Below are 17,551 nucleotides of genomic sequence, written 5' to 3'. Positions count from 1 at the left end.
TTCAAATGCTAGAGTTACTTTTCAATAAATTAATTAACAATTCAACTATTGATTGAAGCTCGGCCATATCTAATAAAGATGGGACTTTTATCTAACAAGAAATGAAGAACAATTTATTAATTCAATAATTTGCAATTACAGGATGTATTGAATTCTAAACGGCAAGCAATTTGTTGGAAATGCTGGCAATTTTTTTTTTTCACATTAGACTCAGTGCAATTCTTTTAGGATTAATCATTTTAAGTACGTTCTTCAGTCAACGTAAACTTATCTATATTTTTCACATTACCATCACGTATGGTGATGTTGATGAGTACATTAGCAATTAAGAAACTACTAAGTATATACATCGACTAGCACGTATTTAACGCAGGAAAGAATGAAACGAATGGAGAAATAATGATAAGGCGAAATCACTGTTACTATGATAACAAAAATGGCTGTTGCAATGTCAATACTTCCAAACTTCTATTTTGGGCATTTATGCGGAATGGGGGACACGTGGAAGGCAAAGTTAAAACAAATCCAATTGCAAGAATCGCCTTCGTTTTGGAGAGTTTCACGACTATTGTATTGGGGACAGTGACGGCAGAAGAGCAGCTGCTTTCTTAGTTCCTAAAGAAATAATTATTGTTTTCGAGTAAACTTTGACTAGAGTGGCGTGTTAACGATCGAAATCACAGAATCGTACATATCTACATGAAACAATTTGGAAATATCAATTGAGGTATCATTTGCACTGGAATGATAACATTGAGGAGGGCTGGAGTAGATATCGTGGTTTCTTCATTATTTAATATGTTTATCTGCATGTGTGGAAAACAAATGGAAACTGATAGCTGATAAAGAAAATCTCCGTTCTTGCAGTTGATTAATCAGTGATTTCTCGGCATCTTGAAATGGACTATTTAACGGGAAAAAATGAGTTAAGTAAGCATCTATCTCTTCGTAGGCACCAAATTAGTTATCCAAATATCTTTTCCGTCCACAGCACACAGCTTTCGTACGCCGGATGATAGAATCAATTAACGTACCATATATATATATAAAAATAATAAAGAAAAAGTTAGCATAGCTTTAATTTGGAAATCGGACCGGATGCCTTATATTGTTTGCCAGACTTTTTGGATATACACACCACATCGTACATACCCACATACTCTACTATGGTGGTACCGACATCAGAGTACTCCTAAGTCAATGTTTCTTGGGAGGAAGAGGTAGGTATCACAAAGTTAATTGTAAAAACGTGGAGATTTATTTCAAGGTCAGCCTGGAAGTGCCATGCATTAGGCACGCAAGTATAAATAATAGAAAAACACACAAAGTAAAACGAGACGAGTGGACGCAGGTGAAAATCGGAATACCAGCGAAGTTTCGTTTTTACTTTCCTGCAGTGGCCATTGTTTTTGGCACAACATGAAAAGTACGAAAGCTTTCGTACTCGACAAATTTGAGTGCCTCTCATTCAGTATTTTACTTAAGTGGCTTTTTATCGATTTGTGAATTGAATGCGATTTATTGGCTTGACTTTATAGTAGTAGGTGAGATTAGCCACATGGGTGTAGAACGAAAATTCAGAGGTAATTGGTTCTAAATTTAGATATTATGTACATACATATATTTCTGATTGCATTGCTAATGGATAGATTTTGCGATATCTATTGATCTGATTCTATGAAATGCTCGAGTTTTAGTATAAATTCCAATTCATGGAGTACGTTCTATTATTGCGAATGCGGTTTATTGCGACCTACCAACCTTTGTAATTGGTCTTATTTATTTTTGTCGGTGGATGCTTGGAAAGCAACTACAATGACTCTGCCTTTTAGGGAGAATTATTTTCAGCAGGGTAAATTGAACCACTAGCACCTTGTGGTTTCTATTAGATGAATGAGTGCAGTGAATGCAGTTACGTTCACTGCATTCACTGCACAGTATGACAGTATGATGGTATGCCAAATATAAACTGAGATCACTATTTTAGCTTTTTCTCTAGTTTAAACAAATTTAAATATATATCCACATACATATATACATACATATATATTCACAAACTAACGTACGTCCTAGAAATTTCAATGAAAAAATAGTGTTCCCCGCACAAGTTTCACCACGGGTCTAGTCTCTGTGTATGATTTTCACCCCTGGGCCGAACTTTGATCTACGATGTATAAAATTTATGCATAAAGCGTCGGTGGTTTTGTGAGTCAAATTCGGAGTTTTCCAAACCAATTCAGAATTTTCTAACGTAATTTCAGTAATTTTCAAACTAACTTCAGACTTTTCCAAGTCAGTTTCAACATTTTCCATTTCAAATCCACATTTTTCCATTTCCAATTCAGAATTTTTTCAATATTTTGCTATAAAGTTTTATACCAAATTTTTACCACCGGATAAGCATGGAGCTGGGATTCTTGGAAAAAATCTGAACTGCCCATCAATTTCCAATCATTATTTGCTTTAATGAACCGGTCTGCGAATATAATGGTCCAATGGTGTACTCTAGATTGGATAACTGTCTGAAAGTAATAGCGAGACCACAATTGAAACTTCTTAATACTTGGGAAGTCCTCTCAGTTGTCCGTGCAGGTCAATGAGGTTCTACTGAAACGATCGAATTATTCGCAATCAAAGACACGACTGCATCGTGAAAAAAAATTACCGATTGAGGGGATTCGCTTTACCATACCATCGTTCATTAAAACAAATAATGATAGAAAATAGATGAGCTGATCAGATTTTTTTCAAAGAATCTGCGCTCCATCCTTAGCCAGTGATAGAAGATCCAGTGGTATAAAATTTTATAGTAGAATATTAAGAAAAATGTAAAATGGAAATGGAAAAAATTTGTATTTGAAGTGGAAAATTAGAAAATTCATTGGAAAAATCTAAAGTTGGTTTGGAAATTTCTGAATTAGTTAGTGAAGTGAGTTAGTGAAAAATTCTGAATCAGACTTGCAAAACCTTATTGTATGCAGAATACCAGAATACGACCACCATTTAAATTTTTCGGCATTCAAAAACTTTGGGTCCTTCTAAGAAAATCAGCCCAATTGAGAAGGGTGTTGAAAAAAAACCTATTGTTAAATTGAGAATTTAGTTAAATCTCACATTTGAGCAGATAAAGGCAAAAGGTTTGGAAATACTAGTTCTAGTGGAACTGTAACAGGAACAGAGCACGCAAATGCCAAACAGTTGATAAAGCTGAAGGATTTTTAGTGAGGTCATAGGCCCAACCAAAATTGGAAGAAAAAGCGTTAAGATCCCAAGAACCTTGAATCGTCCTGCTTGCAGGGCCCACCACGGTTATCTATAGCAATTCAAAAAGAGACATGGGATTTCTAAAAAAAAATATTTGGGGAAAGCAATGCAAAGAAAGTTAATTAGAGCCAACGTGGCTGGGTCAAGCACAGGGAATGTTTGGTTGACCGGTGAGGACGACAAGAATATGATGGGTAAAATTCAATTAAAAACTCATGGAAATCATCAGAAATTCCAAATGCAGTACTAGAAACATAGGTTGAAAAAAGTTCTATGATTCCGTGGAAAATCAAAAAAATTAGTCCGTACACAAGATGCCACGCCCACCTTAATTTCAAATTGTTATGTAGTTTTTGAGAAATTTGAGTGGAATGGCTTCCAACGGTACTGTACTGTGTCCGGATTGAAGACGATCATTGATAGCTAATATTCTTGATAAAATCCAAAATCTGAAACAAATTGGGTAAAGTGCAAGAAACGAGAGTGATGATGAGGAGGATAATGATAATAATGACGCTACAATAGATATACCCGACAGGGAAGAAATCAACCAATCTATGGCTAATTTGCAAATAATTTTGTCAATACATAATGTACTGGATGGAGTACAATATTCTTTGCACCGAGAAGAAAATCTGTTTGACAGAAGACAAAAATATTCATACAAAAATAAAGATTTTTAAGGTAATAATAAACGTTTGGTGGAAATCCTATTTTTATAATCAAAGTTATATGATATATTTCGCTTGAAATCTCTGTACCCCAAGAAATTAAATGTCGGTATCACATTGAAATGAATAGTCGGACATACTCAATGCATGTACACTACAAACGAAGTATAAATCGAGCCGCTTGCTTAAAAAAAACTAAAAAACAACACACCTGAAGCGGCAATCTTTCGGTTCTCGACTTGCTTTATTTGCTTTGAACCCCATCTCCCAGGGCGTAAGTAGAGAAGCGGGAGATCTTCTCTCCCAAAGCCAGTGAGAAAAATTGCAGCGGGCACTTCCCTTTAAAAAGTAATGGCACTTCTAATGGGGGGTACTTGGATATCATCATGGTGAAGTTTGATTTGTTAGCGCCATCCGGGAAACGGGGGGGATAAAGAGGATACACAAAAAAACAAAGAGGACACCCTTTTTAACATTGTGGAAGATTGGTAATTATAATCCCCCGTCCAAGGGTTATGTTGCTCCGGGAAGGGGCTGCTTTCGTAATATTCATAATGTTATTGGTGGAGTAATCCTGGTGGTGCCCCGAAAAGGCACTCCGCGTTGATCGTGCGTCAATCGTGAAGTAAATCAATTAAACAACTTTAATGCTGCTATAACTTTTCTGACTGACAACGACGTTTCGACCTGAACTTACTGCTCTTCTTCCAGTTCTTGATGGCGTATTTTGGCTCATGCGTCACAGGTGGTGCGATTCAAAGAATCCTTTTTGAACAAAAACTTATAATGATTCTTTGCTCTACAATGGTATGTACCTGTTGATGGGACGTAGTTTCAGTTGATACTAAAGGAATCTCAGAGGGTTGAGGTGTGGTTTATCAACTCCCGAACGACACAAACCAACTGCCCATCTACCCCTCTTTTATATTTTTTTTTTAAATGAGTGGCGTCTATATTAGACACACTCTATACATTCACGAATCACGGAGCGAATTAAGCAATTAAATACCTCTCCGCAAATGGAAAACGAATAGCACGATGGTTGAATTGGTGCCCGCTGACGATCTCTTCCGATCGTCACAGCTAATCATCTACACAGCACTTAGTGTCATGATAACGAAAGCACAGTCCCATTCAAAACAAAATATGAAAAGAAATGACAATAACAACCACGAGAGTTTATGGATACCTTACTCGAACATGCATTTTTCTCGAAAGACGCGTAACACCTAGTTTATGTACTGTATCTGCAACCCTGGGTTATCAGACCTATAATAGAACAAGTCGGAATACCGGAAGCTCGCGCTTCAGGTATAAAGGTTTTGTGTTCATCTTATGTCAGAAATTTCAACGCACATTTTTCTATCTATTACGCTCACCCTAAACAAACAAACCGCCTATTTCCGAATACTGTACACATATATGCACGTATATAAATTGATCGTACCCATATTTCCGATTTACTTCTTATATCTATTTGAATTAAGCACTATCCGCAAAGTTCATTAGCACGAATATATTATATACCTACATACACACATGTCTGGTTAACAAATAACTAAAAAACTAAAACAAAATAATTCTCTGGGACCCAATTCATAAGAACCCATTTCGTTGTGATATTGACAAATTGATATGTGATGATGACGTCATGCAGGTTGTAGAGTGCACGAGGTTTACAAAAAATTGTAAAGTTTCACTCCCTATAACTTTGTTAATAATAGTTGGATTTTCTTCAAACTTGACCAACTTGTGTATTATATTCTTCATTACACGCATGCTCAATTTTATACTTCTGGGATGAACATAAGGGGGGTGCCGGGTAAATTTATAAAATGTGGAAATATACTATTATTAACTTTATTTGTGCAGATATCGGTAGAGATGCACCACTGTGATTTTTTTCAGATTTTTCGGTTGGATAGGTTCTGAGAACGAGACCTGTTACACTTTTTGGGGGTGATATTTTGAACCGTCACTCCCCTATTTTTCACCCAATATGAAATATTGAACCAATTTTGAAAAGTACTAATTGGGACCTTTCATTTGATACCCCACATGGCTATGAAAAAAAAAATTTGCACCCTCCATTCATATGCATGGAGAGCCCCCCTTAAACGTAACACAATATGGCGCCACTCACTGCATGTGAAGAGAACACCAGATTACATACTCTCGCCAATTTTCATGACAATCGGTCTAGCCGTTTCCGAATAAATCGGGTGTGACAGACAGACAGACACCGTGTCGATTCTAATAAGGTTTTGTTTCACACAAAACCTTAAAAACAGGTGCAAAAGACAAACTCAATATTCTGATAGTGTTCACAGAGAAAACATTTGGCTTCGATATCATAATTATGGACGATCTCTAGAAGTAGAGGATTTTCCAACGGCCGGAAGTTTAAAGTAGGGTTGAGACATCAGGCAACTTAAATTATAGTAACCACATTTACCTGTAGTGTGAAACATTCTAGCAAGCTCCAAGGCATAGCTTTAAATTCGGCGGTTGCATCTCCTATATCTTTATGGGAACAATAATGAGCGTGTTATAATGTCCAGTATTTGTATTTGGAGATGTTATTATTCGATTTTTTTTATTTCTATAAGTCATTAGAAAGTGGAATTTAATAGAGTCAGAGCTATGTCAAAACCTGTAAAAGTGACGAAAGTTGGCCGTGTAGGTCCGCCAGCACTTAAGTCCAATGAACTGTGCATTGTATAGTTGGGAAAAAACGAAATGTAGATAATGAGATGGATTTTGTTGTTTAATAGATGCAAGGCTATAGACTGCATCCGCGGTGAGACCAACGGACACTCCAGGAGTTCGATGTTCTTCTCCGTGTCGAAGGAACTAGTAAGTGTCATTTCACAACAAAGAGCAGACGCTTTTTTGTTTGATATTGAGTGGTTCCCCCATTGGATTGATAGTGGACCGCACTTATTTCGAATAGCAGCTGTTTTCTATCTTCTAATGTATGGATCACTATTTTGGGGGAATTCCTATTTTTTACAAAAATTGCTGATGGTTTCATCTTCAGGGCCGATGCAATTTCTCAGAAGTTGCATCACCTCTGCTCTACGAAGCAGCAGGACCAAAAGCGGCCCCTGGTGTTGCTGCCTCCAAATATATTGATTTGAAAACCCGAAATGGGTATGCGTTATATTGGGCGACATACCATAGGTTCATACGCTAGTTGACCTAAGCGTAGACAAAAATGTGGTTGTTTGAGGTGGGGGTAGTTTGCATTATATTTCTAAATCAATATATACGGCTGACATGCAAATAGTGAAATTTTCTTGCCCTGAACTGCGCTGTTAGAATGTTTTAGAGAAACAAATGCAAATTTTTCACTTATTTTTAATTAAATCAAAATACATACAAGTTCTAGTCAAATCATACACAATTTTAACAGATTTCAGATAATTTCGTTGGTTGCACATAAGGAAAGTTATTTATAATGTTTTTCCTGATGAAGTCATACTCAATGGCAAAACTTTTTTTGTTTCTGTAATCTGTGAGTACAAATCAAACTCTCAAATATGTTTGAATATGAGCTCTAGACCTTAAATTGGATAGCATGTTTCCATCTTTCAAGTAGCTTCATTTTTCCACGTTCAATCAATTTGTTGTCCTTATGGTCGAAACTGTTGCACAAACGATTTGATTTCACCACTCATGTTAAAAGATTTCCCCAATGAAACGTCGGTTAAGAGTCCCATCCAAGCTCCAAAACTGGTTAGCTAGTGGTCAAACTTGCCAAACTGAATCTTCTGGAATAAGCCATGGTAATTTCATCTCACATACAAAGCCTACTTTTCGTATTATTTTTTCCCAACCTCATTTTCATGAAACTGTGCAAGCACAAATATGAAGGCATATCAGGATTCGAACTTGGAGCATGAGAACCAACCAATGTTCAACCACTACGACCTAGTTGCTGCTGTATATAGTTGCTCTTTTAGTAAATGACTTTTTCCGCACTTGTAGGAGACTGACCGATGGAGCCCTGAAACTCTTCAGACTTTTATCAAACAGAATTTTTCACACTTCACGAGGCGGAATCGAAAATTGTCCGTTCGCACGACAAGCTCGCTCTTGTGAGATGCCCGGGGAATTTTCGTTGTAACTTTCGGGTGTCGAGGACAGTAAATAGAAAAGTCGAGATCGGAGCGAAAGCAAAGAAAAGGTTGGACTTGTAATGATTTGACTTGATTTACTTTAACTATTTAACTCTTACTTTTTTTTGATTATAATATTTTTTTAATGATCGCGCTGAAGTGTTCCGTGTCGCGGTTGGGAACAGAAGAGACCGACTTATTTCCATGCGGTCCTTACTGTCCCAACCAACGGCACTTTTTTACCGCTGGCTCTCCACTTCCCCGGTGCGTTCTGAAAACGCGTGAGTGGAGAGTTTCCACGTTCAGCGCCATCTACCCGTCCGCATCCGCAACATCCGAAATAAATTTCGAATGCTGCAGATCCTGCCGCGCCACATCACTCCGCCCCCAGACGAAACCTAGGGGGTTTCGGCGACGGATCCCCGAACTTCGTTCGCCGTTAATCCACAAAGCGGACACGACGTTGCTTCGGGGCGCACACGGGTTTCAGCCTGGCCAAAGAGACCGCCTTTTTGTGACCACCGATCTCGAGCTGGAAGAAATGTTCTCCCCTCTCGAGAACGCGGTACGGGCCCTCATATGGAGGCTGCAGCGGCTTCCGGACGGCATCCGTCCTGATCAGCACGTGCGTGCACGTGTCCAGTTCCTTGGGCGAACAAGCAGGTATGGACGAGTGCGAGTGGGTGGTGGCGCTTTGATGCGTCGGAGATTGTCCCTCAGCAGACGCACCAACCCCGACTCCGTGAGACCCGATCTCTTGTCGAAGACCGGATCGCTTGGGAGTCTTGGGTTCTCCCCGTAAACCAGCTCCGCGGGGCTGGCAGCAAATTCCTCTCGGCGGGTTGTACGAAGGCCGAGAAGGACGAGAGGCAAGACTTGAGTCCAGGACGGGTCGTCGCGTGCCATAATGGCGGCTTTCAGCGTCCGGTGCCAACGTTCTAGCATCCCATTGGACTGCGGGTGGTATGCAGTAGTCCGCTGGCGTTTAAAACCCAGGAGTTTGCCTAACTCGGAGAAAAGGGTGGACTCAAATTGCATTCCCTGGTCAGTGATGATCACTGCAGGGACGCCAAAGCGAGGTATCCACTCTCGGCAGAGGGCTTCGGCACAAGATTGCGCCGTAATGTCCTTCAGAGGTATTGCCTCAGGCCACCGCGTGAACCTGTCGATGATTGTGAGGCAATACTTGTAACCGTGCGAGTCTCGCAAAGGCCCTATTATGTCGAGGTGTATGGTGTGGAAACGCTTGGTAGTGCGGGGGAATGAGCCCACTTCTTTCCTTACATGCCTGGAGACTTTACACTTCTGGCATGCGATGCACTCTCTGGCCCAGGAATTGATATCCTTGTTCATGGAGGGCCAGAAGTATTTTCCGGTGACTAACCGGTTTGTTGTCCTGATGCCGGGGTGCGCCAAGTCGTGAACTGCGTGGAACACTTCCTTGCGAAATGTGGCCGGAATGTATGGCCGAGGTCCCTTTTCCGAGTCTTCGCAGCAGAGCGAGAGGTTTGAGCCGAAGATAGGCAACTCCCGAAATTTGTATTTGGGGTTGGACTTGAGGCTCTGAAGTGCTGCGTCATCCACTTGCGCCTTGGCAATAGCCGAGAAATCGAGTGAGGCGGGGATGTTAACTTCGGAGACACGAGACAAAGCGTCAACAACAATGTTGTCCTTCCCGGACACGTGCTGGATGTCTGACGTGAACTGGCTTATGAAGCTCAGGTGTCGAAGCTGACGAGGGGACGCTTTGTCGGGCTTCTGCTTCAAAGCGAACGTGAGAGGCTTATGGTCCGTGAACACTGTGAACGGCCTGCCTTCTAGGGAGAAACGGAAGTATTTGATGGACAGGTATGCGGCGAGCAGTTCGCGATCGTAGGTGCTGTAGTTCCGTTGAGCGGGATTCAACTGCTTCGAGAAGAAGCTCAACGGCTGCCAAACTTGGTCCACCTTTTGGTGAAGGGCAGCACCTACTGCGATGTCAGAGGCATCAACAAAAACGGCTAGGGGTGCATCTTGATGAGGAAATGCCAAAAGTGTAGCATCAGCCAGTTGCTGTCTGGATTTATTGAACGCGCAGACAGCCTCTTCAGACCACACAATCTCTCGTGTGTCTTTTGTTTTGGGGCCAGACAAGTACGCGTTCAAAACGGACTGGTGATGGGCGGCCTTGGGCAGGAAACGACGGTAAAAGTTTAGCATGCCCAAGAACCTCCTCAACTCCCTCACTGTTTTTGGACGCGGGAAGCTTGTTATTGCTTGCACCTTGTCTGGGTCGGGCTGTATTCCTTCAGAGGAAATGGAGTGGCCGAGGAATCTCACCTGTTTTTGAAGGAATTTGCACTTCTCAACGTTTAAGACTAAACCGGCCTCAAGGAGACGTTGAAAAATGCACTCGAGATGGGCTAAGTGCTCAGACTCAGTAGAAGAAGCGACCAAAACATCATCCAAATAGACGAAACAGAAATCGAGGTTTCGCAGGACTGAGTGAATGAACCTTTGAAAGGTTTGCGCCGCATTGCACAATCCGAAAGTCATTCGGGTGAACTCGAAGAGTCCAAAGGGTGTGCATATTGCCGTCTTTGGAATGTCTTCAGGAGCTACTGGGATTTGGTGGTATGCCTTGGCTAAGTCCAAGGTCGAAAAGATGCGGCAATTCGCGAGGTGATGCGCAAAGTCGTGGATGAGTGGAATTGGATATCGGTCAGGAACAGTCTGTGCGTTTAGCCTTCTGTAATCCCCACAGGGACGCCATTCGCCATTTGGCTTAGGGACCATATGTAAAGGGGAAGACCAACAGCTGTTTGAGGGCCTGCAGATACCCTGTTGAACAAGTTGTTCAAATTCTTTCCGCGCGATAGCCAGTTTCTGGGGTGGTAGAGGACGCACCTTTGAGAAAATCGGGGAACCAGTAGTATTTATGTGGTGCTGCACATTGTGCTTTACTGGTTTCGAGAGACTACACTCGGTAGTTATCTGGCTGAACTTTTGGAGGAGTGTCCGAACACGAGAGTCGGAGATGTCTTCCAAAAGAACGGAAAGGTTATTGTCAGCGTGAGATACCATTTGGCCCGACGAATTTAGTTTAGTTGTGGGGTCTATAAGGGACTTATTTTGCAAGTCCACCAGCAACCCATAGTGACACAAGAAGTCTGCGCCTAATATGGGGAAGCTGACATCCGCCAGGATGAAACGCCACGGAAACGTCCTACGCAAGCCAAGACTCACGTCCACTTGCCTGTACCCGTATGTATTGATGCGGGAGGAATTTGCTGCCGCCAGTTTGAGGGGTTGTGGATATAGTCGATGATGCTGGGGTACGGGAAGAACCGAAACCTCCGCACCCGTGTCGACGAGGTAGTTGCGCCTGCTGAGGGAGTCGAAAATAGTTAGGCGACGTGGCGCTGCGCTCTGGGTGGCCGTCGCCAAGACCCCCCGCGGACCTAGTTTTTTGTGGTAGGCGCGAATTTGCAAGGTAGCGTACATCTTGTCGCTTTATCTCCGAAGTTACGATGATACCAGCAAATACCCTGGTCCGCAGGCTATCTTGACGACCTGCTACCCGAACGCCCTTTTCGTGTGGCAGACCGTGAGCGAGCTCGCGGCCTGGCACTCGAACGCTGAGCGTCCAACGTCGCCCGCATCTCGGCCACGCTGGCAGTTAAGGCCGCGATCTCGCGCCGTAAGTCGCCAACCTCATCCGACGGTGGTTGAACGGCCGCTATGGTTGGGCGAACGTACACCTCCTGTACTTGATCGGCCGTTGCTGCTAGTTCCTCCAAGGAACCGGAGACGCAGGCTAGGATCGCCTGGGTGCCCTCCGGGAGCCGACGCAGCCAGAGCGACTTGATCAGGTCGTCGCCGATCTTGCTCCCACCCAATTGCCTCATTTCACGAAGCAATTGGCTGAGAGTTCGATCACCCAACGTTAAACCCGCCAGCAAGTGGTCTAATTTTGCCGACTCGCTTGCCGACAGGCGCCTGATCAACTCGCTCTTGAGCTGAGCGTACGATGCCGACTTCACTACGTCGGACACCAGAAGTATGGACTCTTCGTCCAGGCCGACCACCGCGTAGTTGAAACGGGTCGCGTCCGATGTGATACCGGACATTTGGAACTGTGCTTCCAAATGCACGAACCACAGCTCGGGGTTCCGACGCCAAAACGGAGGAACGCGTACGGCGAGGGCGGTCACTTGTGGGTCCGATGGGCCTGCCGCGTCTTTATTGTCAAACGACATTTTCGTACCGAGAAGTACGAGATTGTGATGCAGACGCGGTGAGTTTATACTGAAACGCGGTGAAATTTACACCGACACGGCAGGCCGCACCCACAAATGCACGCACGAAACGAGAAAAAAGAAAACGACGACCGAAGCGGACGCTCTCCAGCGCAGACCAAAAACACCGGGAAAACAGAGAACTTGCGATTTGAAACACCTCAACGCCGTCTCTTGCAGCGGCTTTAATTTTATTGATTTTTTTTTTTTTATATTTACAATATTTAAATTAATTTGTTGTAACAATGTATGCACGAAATCACTTAATTTAGCAAATAGTAGTAAATGTAGTATAGTAGTAAATAGTAATTTAGTAAATGACCTAATTGTCCGCTGTGGTAGCGGTGGCTACGGCGTCTGCAGCGGCTACGACGTCTGCGGTGGCAACGATGGTGGCTATGTCTGAAGAGACGAGGACGACGATGATGATGATGATGAAAGTGTTGGCGGTCTAGTTGTTAGAGATGTCGATGCTGATGATGTAGAATTCTGCTGCTCTAGATACTTCGGCGGCTTCCAACAGTGTAGTTCCTGGGGACGTCCGTTTGCTGCACAATGACGACGGCAATGACGCGGCCACTGACGGCGAGGAGACCGGGCGGTTGTTCAACTTATCCTTTCCGAACGCTGCAGCGCCCAATTGCTCTGAACCTGATCGCGGGCTGGGCACGGACTCGGAACAGCTGCGAGCGACACAGCCACAATTCAAAGCGATAAGCAAAAATGTCTGGCGTTTACAGGAATGCAATGTGGAGATCTCGTCGACACTTTCTTTTTGTTGACGAACGTCGTCAGATTTTTACGCCCTTAATCCGCACACACACATTGGGAACACTTCTGAAGCGCGGATAGTATTTCTTGTTCTTTATCGGGGTCACCACTTTAGTAAATGACTTTTTCCGCACTTGTAGGAGACTGACCGATGGAGCCCTGAAACTCTTCAGACTTTTATCAAACAGAATTTTTCACACTTCACGAGGCGGAATCGAAAATTGTCCGTTCGCACGACAAGCTCGCTCTTGTGAGATGCCCGGGGAATTTTCGTTGTAACTTTCGGGTGTCGAGGACAGTAAATAGAAAAGTCGAGATCGGAGCGAAAGCAAAGAAAAGGTTGGACTTGTAATGATTTGACTTGATTTACTTTAACTATTTAACTCTTACTTTTTTTTGATTATAATATTTTTTTAATGATCGCGCTGAAGTGTTCCGTGTCGCGGTTGGGAACAGAAGAGACCGACTTATTTCCATGCGGTCCTTACTGTCCCAACCAACGGCACTTTTTTACCGCTGGCTCTCCACTTCCCCGGTGCGTTCTGAAAACGCGTGAGTGGAGAGTTTCCACGTTCAGCGCCATCTACCCGTCCGCATCCGCAACATCCGAAATAAATTTCGAATGCTGCAGATCCTGCCGCGCCACACTCTTCCTTGGTACTGGTAAAAAAAATGAAATCGAAAATATGTTTGGATGGAAGGGGGTGTTGGAGAACTTTCCAAAATATGTGTAATTTTGGATCAGGAGAGTACGGGTTGCATCTAAGGCAATTTGGTCATCATCATGGACCATTGTAAGTTTGAACGCCAAAATAGTAGTTACGAGAGTAGGAAGGGAAAATCCACGTCGAGTTGAAAATGATGCGGCCTCTCGAAATTATTTAATAAATCCAAATTAAAAGTTAAAATTTCTCCATTGCGGATCCCTAATAAAATATCTCCACTTTTGACAGGCTTATATACTACGCCGAAGAAACGGACACAACCCCAGTTCAAAAGTCCGACATATGGGTATTGCTTGTCAAGTAGGTTCAGTACTTACAGTGGCGTTTATGGCAAATGACCCCGGAAATGTAATTTTTCCATTCGTGAATTCACTACCTTATTTGGAATAGGCCCATAAGATCTGGGCGAAAAATGTATTTCCGGAGTTACTTTATAGTATTGCTTGCGCTAGAAAACCCCCCATGACATATTCATATTGCCGCACTGGTCCTGATATCTTTACCAGAGGATTTGAGAATAAACGTTAACTGACTAACCATGGGCGGGTGAATTCAAGAAAAGTTTTCAAAAAGTGGTCTTATCTATGTTTTCTATAATTGTTTCTCAGAATGATTCCAAAGTTAGAGTTCTATTTGATTCATGACTGATCAAAATTATATAAATGTTTTTTTTATTATTCTTAAATTATTATTTTCAGTCAGCTTATTTTCTTATAAAAATATTGTTAATTTTTATTGTTTTTGTGGGTTTTGTATCAATTTTTATTAGTCATATTGTCACAGACGACGTTGAAGGCTAATTCAAAGTAATGTGAAGGGTAATGAAACATTGAAGACCGATTAATATTAGGTCATATTTTTTCTTAGAATTAAAATAAACAATGAATCAAACATATTACAATATTATATTTTGTATTATTTGCTTGTGTCTCAGTTGACCCTGAACCACCCGTGGTATGATGACAGTTGAAATAAATCAAAAGTTTTCTTCGAAATTTGATACACATCTTGTACAAAATTGGAACTGTCTATAGTAGATAGAAGCAAGCTCTTATATTTCCCCTGTAATGCCATTCGTTGGGTCCTCCACCACATATTTTTTCGGACACATTATTAATGCATTTTGAATGTGACACAGTTAAGTCTTCGTGTATCCTTACTACTATGCGGGAACCCTTCAGGGAGTCTAAGTGTGTGCAGCTATTGCTTGTTGTTTCTGAAGTGCGAGGTGGCTAGGTACCTAGGTCCTCCTTTTGTTTGCTTTTTTTTAAGATTTCTGTCAAAACTTAACCCCCGGCAGACATAAATCTGCTAAATCTGACTGATCTGTCGACCGGTCAGACAAAAGCGAAAGTGAGGTTTTTACGGAAACATTATCATATTTAAAGGACGTGTACTTGGGAAACGAAGAAAAAGAGAAGGTTATACAGTAGGCGAATGGGTCTAGCGCCTTTTACTAAAGAGCAGATATAAGTGGGCAAAACCGCAGCCATCGCGATTTAAAGTTCCCAGGTGTTTGCTGTTCCTCTTTATATGTTCCCAAACATAACATGGGTGTGCATTATATTCAGAGTAACTGAAGAGCTCAGGCCAAAAAAGGAGAGAAAATTTCTCGCGAGCCATACCATTTAAGCTAAAAAATGGAACTAACTGAATAGTAGTCATAAAGTTTCAGAAAAAAAGAGTACTTTTGTGCATACCTAAATTGGAACTCCCCTATCAGCTGGAGGCACATACATTTGGTCAGCAAAGTAAAAAGATACACTTCTTATAAAGAGTTATCATAAGTCCGCAGAAACCTCCCCACTAATGTAAGCATTTACCAAATCGCATCCAATTTCTTGTTGTAGACTTCATGGAGTCAATATTAAGACCACATAATATAATCTGTAATGCATATTCCTAATCATTCATACGCAGTTAAAAGGCTAAATTTATGAAGGTACTCTGCAAGTGGACATAAGAACTTTTCAGTTTTATGATCAGCTGCAGATTTTACATATCTACTTGCGTTGCAGTTCATCCACTGAGATTCAAACTTTGTCAAATCCCATAGATAACCATAAATTTGTGGTTTAGGAGTTTAGGAGCTGTTTAACCAACCTAAAAGCGTTTATTGATATGTGAAATCTGGCTTGTTGCCTTTGAACAATTCGTTTGAATTATAACGGTTAAATATGTTCACAGGCATCAACATTTCAAAACAAAGAAGAAATAGGCAAAATATTCTGATCTACAATATTGAGCTACCGAAAAGCGCAATGTTTGCTGAAATAACCAAAGGTGAACTGTATGTCAACACGCATTACTATAAATTTATCTACCTTCAAAATCTGAGTTCAAGATCTAATCTTATATGTATGTAGCTACTTACTGCGCTTTCGGACATGTACGGGTATGTGCATTAAGGCATAGAAAATATTAATTAATTGATAAGCACTGGTTTTTCTTATCAAATAATCAACAAAAAAAGTTAATAAAAACATATTTTTTTTTAGCTATTTAGGGGGGCGGCGTGCCAAACTTTCAAAGAAGAATAAACATTTTAAGTGTAGATTGTTCGGCAACTTTTAACACGATATTTGTATCTTAAGCTTTATTCGCAGATGAAAAGGGGATTTTGTTGTCCTTTTGAAAAATTTGAGCAACCCCATATTTCTCGGAAATTAAAAAGCAGCCTCTCATAAAGTTTTCTTCTTGACTTAGTCGGCCTTTGTGGAACCAAGAGTGACAACAAAAGATGACCCATAAAATGAGGGAGAGTACGCTAAGATGAGGTGACATTAATGCAAGTCACAAAGAAAAAGAAGAAAATTGGGGCATATTGAGCTTCCGCCGATTTGTGTTACAGTGTGGCGTTGATCTTTATACAACCGTCAACACTAAACCAATTACGTCAAATTGATGTGCGTTTAAAAGGTGATATTTCAGGCTACACTTTTAGTCCAGAGAGTTCCGCAGTTCTCAGAGAACAGAGTTCGTTGCCCATAAAAAAAGTTATATTGATTTAAAAATGAGTAAGATATCTAAAGAAATGCACTATGTGATGCTTTACTATAGGAAAGATGAAAATGATGCAAAAGCATGCCCAGAAATTTCTGAAGTATATGGTGAGAATACTGTGGGTGAACGCCGGAACAGGGATCGATTTCATTCGAAAAATTTAAATGTCAAAAATGCACCTCGCTTTGTTGGCTATTCACTGGAAAAGTCGATAAAATAATACAAATGGTTGAGCAGCATGCAAGCTTCCAGGGCTAGCGGAGGCACTAATCACCAACTACATGGCAATTTGGAATTATCTAAAAATTACAGCCCACTGGATTTCCTTAAAATATAGTAATATTCTATTATTAACTTAATTTGAGTAGATATCGATCTGGAGAGTATTTTGAGGTCTGGACACCATATAGAGGCACCTGATGATGATGATTTTTTTCAGAGTTTTTCAGTTGGGTAGGTTCTGAGAATGGTTCTGTTAAAGAGACCATCACTTTCGCCCCCTGCGCTCCCCGCCTCTCCAACAAATGTCAAAACAAAGACTGGCTTCAAAAAGTATTCATAAGGTTTCTATGAATACTTTTTCATTTGATACCCAAATCATTATGTTCGGTGAAAAAAATTTTACGCGTCCCTTTCGCATGTATGAGGAGTCCCCATTAGACTTAACGTAAAAAGACGTAACTGCATGTGTGGGTGTTCACAGTTCGCACTATCTCACT

At 41.5% G+C, this 17,551-nt stretch overlaps 1 protein-coding gene and 1 long non-coding RNA gene across 6 annotated transcripts in view; one reads left to right on the top strand and one right to left on the bottom strand.

Moving 5' to 3' along the window:
- Positions 1 to 17,551, bottom strand: part of LOC119656731 (ataxin-1) — a 217,510-nt gene that overhangs the window by 61,914 nt on the left and 138,045 nt on the right. The gene's annotated exons all lie outside the window — the stretch shown is intronic.
- LOC119656732 lies at positions 204 to 16,219 on the top strand. The gene is made up of 3 exons (XR_005250086.1): positions 204 to 930; positions 992 to 1,220; positions 16,017 to 16,219. It is a non-coding gene; the product is annotated as an uncharacterized LOC119656732 (long non-coding RNA).

Source organism: Hermetia illucens, chromosome 5, assembly GCF_905115235.1.
Source record: "Hermetia illucens chromosome 5, iHerIll2.2.curated.20191125, whole genome shotgun sequence".
Classification (NCBI taxonomy): domain Eukaryota; kingdom Metazoa; phylum Arthropoda; class Insecta; order Diptera; family Stratiomyidae; genus Hermetia; species Hermetia illucens.
Note: the sequence above shows the minus strand (reverse complement) of the source record. Positions and strands in the feature narration are given on the sequence as shown.